General features: G+C 37.4%; 2 pseudogenes; both read right to left on the reverse strand.

Moving 5' to 3' along the window:
- Positions 1 to 367: 367 nt before the first annotated feature.
- Positions 368 to 748, reverse strand: LOC105505223 (annotated as a pseudogene).
- A 407-nt stretch (positions 749 to 1,155) lies between these two features.
- LOC105505224 lies at positions 1,156 to 7,162 on the reverse strand (annotated as a pseudogene).
- Between the last annotated feature and the right edge of the window lie 224 nt (positions 7,163 to 7,386).

Genomic DNA, 7,386 nt, shown 5'->3' on the forward strand with positions numbered 1-7,386 from the left:
TGATTTTATAAAAGGGAGTTCTTCTGCACATGCTCGCTCTTGCCTGCTGCCATGTCTTGCTATCCCTTTGGCTTCCATCATGAATGTGAGGCCTCCCTCGTCACATTGAACTGTGAGTCAATTAAACCTTTCTTTTATAAATTACCCAGTCTCAGGTTTGTCTTTATTAGCAGCATAAAAATGGACCAATACAGTCTATATATCCATTTTTGTACCAGAACCATGTTATACTGATGACTGTAGCTTGTAGCACAGTTTGAAGTCAGGTAATTCGATGCCTCCTGGTTTTATTTTGTTTGTTTAATGTTGCATTGCCTATCTTGGCTTTTTTTTTCAATTTTATAACTTTATTTGATGTATTTGACAATCAGTGATTAGTTCTCATCCACATTGACTGTAGATTTTTGAAAGTGGTAACAGGTACATAGGTAATCAAAGTATAGAGCTTATTTGGTGAATCTTCATCCTCATTACGTTTTCTGGACACCCACACACAGATTCGGTATGAAACATTCCTTATTCCTTTGGCCCAGACAGCTTTGTTGAGCCTGGTATCAATGGGCACATCTGGAGTTCCCATTTCCTTCATGGCAAATTTCCGAATCTCTTTGAGCGCCCTAGGGGCACGCTTCTTGAAGCCCACTCCATGGATGTGCTTGTGAATGTTGATGGTGCATTCTCGGGTCACCACCTCGTTGATGGCAGAAGGGCCCTTTTTCTTCTCCCCACCATTCTTTGCGGGAGCCATTCTGCCGGGTCCAAGTTGGAAAGCTATTTTGGCTTTTTAAAAAATTCTCCCATATAAATTTTAGAATAGTTTTTTTCCTAATTCTATAAAAATGGCATTGATAGTTTGATAGGAATAACAATCTCCAGGTTGCTTTAAGTGGCATGGACATGTTAATTATATTAAATCTTCAAATTCATGAGCATGAAGTGTTTTTCCATTTATTTGTGTTTTGTCTGATTTCTTTCAGCAGTTTTGTTGTTTTCTTTGTAGAGATATTTTACCTCCTTCGTTTAATGTATTCCTAAGTACGTTATTTTTTCTTTGTGGCTATTGTAAACAGAACTGTGTTCTTTTATTTACTTATTTTTACCTCTGAACTTTTTATTGGCCTCCTGCTCCCCAAAGGGTATCCTCCTTCTGCTGGCTTAATGTCTCAGAACTTTGGTGTCGTTGGTCTCAGACACCACTTTGCCATACACTATCTGGCGGGTGGTGGTCTTTTGGATGATTTGCATGGAGTCGCTGCTGTCCAGGGTATCACTGGGATTGAAGTCTTCATCATCTTCCAGCAGGCGGCAGTAGATGGTGATCTCAGCCTCCAGCTTGATCTTGATGTTCAGCAGGGTCTTGTACTCCTGGGCCTGGCACTGCCCCCTCTGCCCAGGTCTGTGCCAGCTCTGACTCCAGGTGCAGCAGGATCCCATTGATCTGCTCCATCTGCAGGGTGTAGCAGGCCTCCACCTCCCTCAGGCTGTTCTCCAAGCTAGCCTTCAGATTTCTCATTGAGTCCAGGTCAATCTCCAAGGACTGGACTGTACATCTAAGATCTGTAAACATCATCTCAGCAGCTACAGCCTTGGCGGACTGCGTGGTGATCACTGTAGTGCTCTCCTCAATCTGCTGAGACTAGTACTTGTCCAACTCCTCTCGGTTCTTCTGAGTCAGCTCGTTGTATTGGGCCCGGATGTCTGCCATGATCTTGGCAGGGTCCTGAGCTTTGGGGCAACTACCTCCATGGTCAGCCCAGAGCTATCAACCTGGGCTTACAGTCCTTTTACTTCCTCTTCATGGTTCTTCTTCATAAAGAGCAGCTCCTCCATGAGAGCCTTGATCTCTGTCTCCAGCTGCAGCCAAGTGACATAGGTGTTGTCAATGACTTTGCAAAGCCCATGGATGTCGCTCTCCACAGACTGGCGCATGGCCAGCTCTGTCTTATACTTGACTCTAAAGTCATCAGCAACAAGATGGACATTGCTGATTTGCAGAAAGATGTGGACATTGTCCACAATATTTGTGAAGATCTGAGCCCTCAGGTCCTCGATGGTCTTGAAGTAATGGCTTGTCTCTGACCTGGGGTCCCATCTTCTGCAGGTGCTCCTGGATTTTGCCCTCCACTTTCCGGTTCTCGGTCCTCAGGCTCCTCACTCTGTCCAGGTAGGAGACCAGGCAGTAGTTCAGGTTTTGCATGGTCTTCTCATTCTGGATGCCTCCCATTCCTGTCAGACCCCCGGCCATCCCTGCAGTCAGGACCCTGGACCCCATGCTGCCTCGGAAGCTGGTGAAGCAGGACACAGAGATCTGGGAACCAGAGCCCCCCATGCCTGCATAGACGCTGGCTGCACTGCTGACCATCCAGGTGCCTGGACAGAGCCCAGGGACCGGTAGTTGGTGAAGAAGGTGGAGTGAGTGGTGAAACTCATGCTGTCCGGGGAGGAGAGCGAGAGGACAGGACTCACGCTCTGTCAACGACCATAACTGTGTTTTTGATTTTGTTCTCAGCTTGAATGTTATTCATGTACAGAAAAGCTAGTCATTTGTGTATGTAATTTTGTATCCTGAGACTTTGCTTAAGTCATTTTTTAGGCTTAGGGGTCTTTTTGTGACATCTCCAGTTTCCCAGGTAGAGAATTATATAATATGTGAGGATAATTTGACTTTCTCTTTTATTTAGATCCCTTTTATTTCTTTATCTTGTTTAATCGCTCTAGCTAGGACTTCCAGAACTATGTTGAATATGAGTGTTTAGAGTGGATATTCTTGTCTTATTTTTATTCGTATGGAGAGTTCACCCAGCTGTTTCCTGTTCAGTATGATTTCAGCTGAAGATTTGTCACAGATGGCTTTACTATTTTGAGATGTTTCTTTAATGCCTAGTTTGTTGAGAATATTTTTATAAATATTGGATTTTTTGAATGCTTTTTCTGCATCTATTGTGATAATCATGTTTGCTTTTAATCATCTTTACTTGATGAATCACATTTATTGACTTGCATATGATGAAACATTCTTGCATTCATGAATTAAAGCTCCCATGATTGTGAGAAAATTTTTTTATTTGATATGAACTCAGCTTGCTAATACTTTATGGAGAATTTTTGTTTTAATGATCACAGGAAATATTGGCCTACAGTTGCTGTTGTTGTTGTGTCTTCACTAGATTTTGGTATCAAGATAATACTGGTTTTATATAAAGAGTTAGGAAGAAATCCCACCTTGATTTTTTGGAGTACAGAGGATTTGTACTGGCTTGTCTTTGTATATGTGGTAGAATTTGGTTGTGAATTCATCTGATCTAGGGCTATTCATGGTTGGTGGGTTTTCTAATACCAATGTATATATTTCTATTACTATTCTATAATATATAATTTCTATTGCTAAATGTATAATTTCATTATACATTTTATTAATTTTTGCTGTGTTCAAGATTTTTGCTTCTTTCTGGTTCAATCTTGAGAGGTTGTGTGTATCCAGGAGTTTATCTATTTTCTCTAAATTTTTTAGTTTGCCTGTGTGGAGATGTTCATGGTAGTCTCTGAGGATGTTTTGTATTTATGTGGAGTTAGTTGTGATTTCACAACTCTAACATTTAAATAGATGCAGAATAAAAGTTTGACACATTCCCTAATGATAAATCTCTGAAAAAATTAAGTATAGGACAAATGCACCTCAAGCCAATAAATGCCATATATAACAAAAAAGTGCACAGTAAACAGCATACTAAACAGGGAAATGTAAGCTTTTACTCTGAAAGCTAGAACAAGACAAGGATGACCACTCTCTTCAGTCTTACTAAACATAGTATGAAATGTCCAAGACAGAGAAATTAGAGAATAAAATCAAAGGCATCCAGATTGGAAAAAAAAAGTTAAATTATTATTATTTGCAGAAGACATAATCTTAAGTATAGAAAAGCCTAAGACTTTACTAAGAACTACTAGAAACTAACAAACAAATTCATTAAATTTACAGAATACAAAATCCACATGCAAAAGTCAGTAGCATTTTTGTAAACAATTAACTATCTCAAAATAAAATTGAAAAACAATCCTATCTACAATAACTATAGTAACCATACTTTGAGATAAATGTAACCAAAAAGTCAAAACACCTTACATTATAATCTCAATAATATTAAAGTAATACATAATACACAAATGAAAAATATGAATTGGCATTAATATTGTTAAATATCTGCATTACACAAAATGATTTACAAATATAATGCAACCTCTATCAAAATACCAGTGACAAACTTCATAGGAACTTAAAAATATATATCTAAAATTTATATGGTACCATAGAAGACCCTGAATAGCAAAAGCAATCAAACAAAACAAAAAAGGCCGAAGGTATTAACCTACCTGGATTTGAAATATGCTACAAACCTATAGTAACCAAAACTGTATGATAGTTCAATTAAAAAAAGACACATAGGCTAATGGAGCAGGAGAGAAATGAGAAATATATTCATATACTTATAGCTGATTATATTAATAGGTGACAATCTTTTAGGGAAATGACAGTATCTTCAATAAATGGCATTAAGAAAACTTTATAGCCATATGCAGAGCAATAAAATTAGACCCTCATCTCACACCATATAAAAAAATCAACTTAAAATAAATTAGATATTTAAATGTAAGGCTTGAAATTCTGAAACTAGTACAAAAAATATACAGTGAAAGCCCCATAACATTAGTATGGGCAGTGGCTTTCTAAAATGTAACCTCAGAATCCCAGGGAACCAAAGAAAAAATAGAGGAGTCAGATTACCTCAAATTAAAAAGTTGCTGCACAGAATCTGATACAATCAACAGGATGAGACAACTAAAAAATGGGAGAAAACGTGCAAATTATACACGTGACTGGGGTTTAATATCAAAATATATAAGAAACTCAATTATAGAAAAAACAAATAATACTAAAAACGAGTTAAAGGCTTAAATATTTTTCAAAAGACATAGGCAAGAGATATAAAAAATGTTCAATATCAATTATTACCAGGAAAAGGAAAGCAAAAAATAAATAAATAAAACTATGATTATCAACTCACTTCTGTTTGAATGACTTATTAAAAAGAAGAAAATATTAGTACAGGTGTGAAGAAAAAGGAATGCTTACACATTGTTGGTTTGAATGTAAATGAAAACAGCCATTATAAAAAACAAAATAGGCTGGGCACAGTGGGTCACGCCTGTAATCCCAGCACTTTGGGAGGCCGAAGCAGGTGGATCACCTGAGGTCCGGAGTTCTAGACCAGCCTGACCAACACGGAGAAACCGTGTCTCTACTAAAAATACAAAATTAGCCAAGTGTGGTAGCGCATGCCTGTAATCCCAGCTACTCGGGAGGCTGAGGGAGGAGAACCGCTTGAATCTGGGAGGCAGAGGTTGCGGTGAGCCAAGATCACGCCATTGCACTCCAGCCTGGCAACAAGAGTGAAACTCCATCTCAAAACAAACACATAAAAATAAATAAAAAATAGAGAAGTCTCAAGAAATTTAAAATAAAACTATCATATAATACAGCAATTGTAATATTGGATATATATCCAAAACAAAACAGGAGAATTGCTTGAACCCGGGAGGTGGAGGCTGCAGTGAGCCGAGATGGCACTACTGCACTCCAACCTGGGCTACAGAGCAAGACTCCGTCTCAAAAAGAAAAAAAAGAAAAAAAAAAAAAAGACAATATGTATAAACAATGGAATACTACTTATCTTCAAAAAAGAAAATTCTATTATTTTCAATCACATGGATTAACCTGGAGGACATCACATTACCTGAAATAGGCCAGGCACATAAAGATTACTATTGTTTTTGTGACAGAGTCTTGCTCTGTGCCCAGGCTGGAGTGCAGTGGCACGATCTTGGCTTACTGCAACCTCTGCCTCCCAGGTTCAAGAGATGCTCCTGCCTCAGCTGGGACTACAGGCGCCCGCCTCCATGCCCAGCTAATTTTTCTGTTTTCAGTAGAGGGGGTTTCACCACATTGGCCAGGCTAGTCTCAAACTCCTGACTTTGTGATCTGTCCGCCTCGGCCTCCCAAAGAGCTAAGATTACAGACGTGAGCCACGGCGTCCGGGACAGAAAGATTATTTCATAATTTTACTTACACATTGATCCTAAAAAAACGTAATCTCATTGAAGTAGAAAGTAAAATGGTGACCACCAGATACCAAGGTATTTAGAAGGGGGTTTTGGAAAGATGTCAGCAAAAAATACTTAATTATACTTGAATAGGAGAAATAATTTCAAAAGATTTTTTGTACAGCATGGTGACTATAGTTCATAATAACGTATTTGTATTTTTGAAAAGTGCTAAGACTATGTCACATGCTCTCACCACAAAAATGTTAACTATGAGAGGTAAAGCATTAATTATCTAGAATTAAACATTTGACAATGTATACACACTTCCAAAGTCATGTTTTACAGAATAAATATTTATTTATTACAGATAATAACTGCATAAAAGACACTAAAAGGGCAGTTGTTGTTTATGGTCTCATGACTGGCCACTCTTTGTACACAGTAAACAAGTTTGTGAGCAAACTAATATGATATGTTTCAATCAAAAGTTGCCATGATCTCCAAGTTCTCCAGAGAAAATGATCAATAAGTTGGCTACAGTTAGGTGACTAAGAATAGAAACTCTAGACTGAACTTCACCCACTAAAGAAACTATATAAGACTGAGAAATGTTTTCAAATTGTAATATCAACATAAAAAAGAAATATTCCACATTTTAGATCCACAGAGGTCATTTTATTATTTTACAAACTTTAACATTCACACTTAAAAACAGAAGATTATGCATGGAAACATTAAGTTGTGCTATATCATAGAAAATTAAATTTAAAAAATTTCACTTACCATTAGCTCTCCTAAAAATTTAATTTCTGAGATATATTTTTTAGCAAATATTTGCCACACTTTGTGTAAGAATTTAATATTTTTCTTTTACAAGCAGAGAAAAAGAACACTAACTGACTTAATCCTCTCACCTGTGGATACTGAATGCCTTTTATCTTAATTAACTGATCTGAAAGTTGTATTGATAAGCAAACTCTCCAGTTAATACTAATTGTTTAGTACATAAAAACAAACAACTTTCTCATCAAAACCTACAAAGTACCGTGTAAAATGACATGGCATAAAGACAACAATGAGAAAACCATAGCTATAATACAGAAAAAGAAGAAGGGCTGTGATGCATACATAGCTGGAATACACATAATAAAACAAAAGATACTTAGAAAATAAAGGAAGCATAATAATAGGAGACTTTAACATCCCACTGTCAACATTAGACAGATCAACGAGACAGAAAGTTAACAAGGATATCCAGGAATTGAACTCAACTCTGCACCAAGT

The sequence above is a fragment of the Colobus angolensis genome, unplaced genomic scaffold, assembly GCF_000951035.1.
Source record: "Colobus angolensis palliatus isolate OR3802 unplaced genomic scaffold, Cang.pa_1.0 Scaffold99, whole genome shotgun sequence".
Taxonomy (NCBI): Eukaryota; Metazoa; Chordata; class Mammalia; order Primates; family Cercopithecidae; genus Colobus; species Colobus angolensis.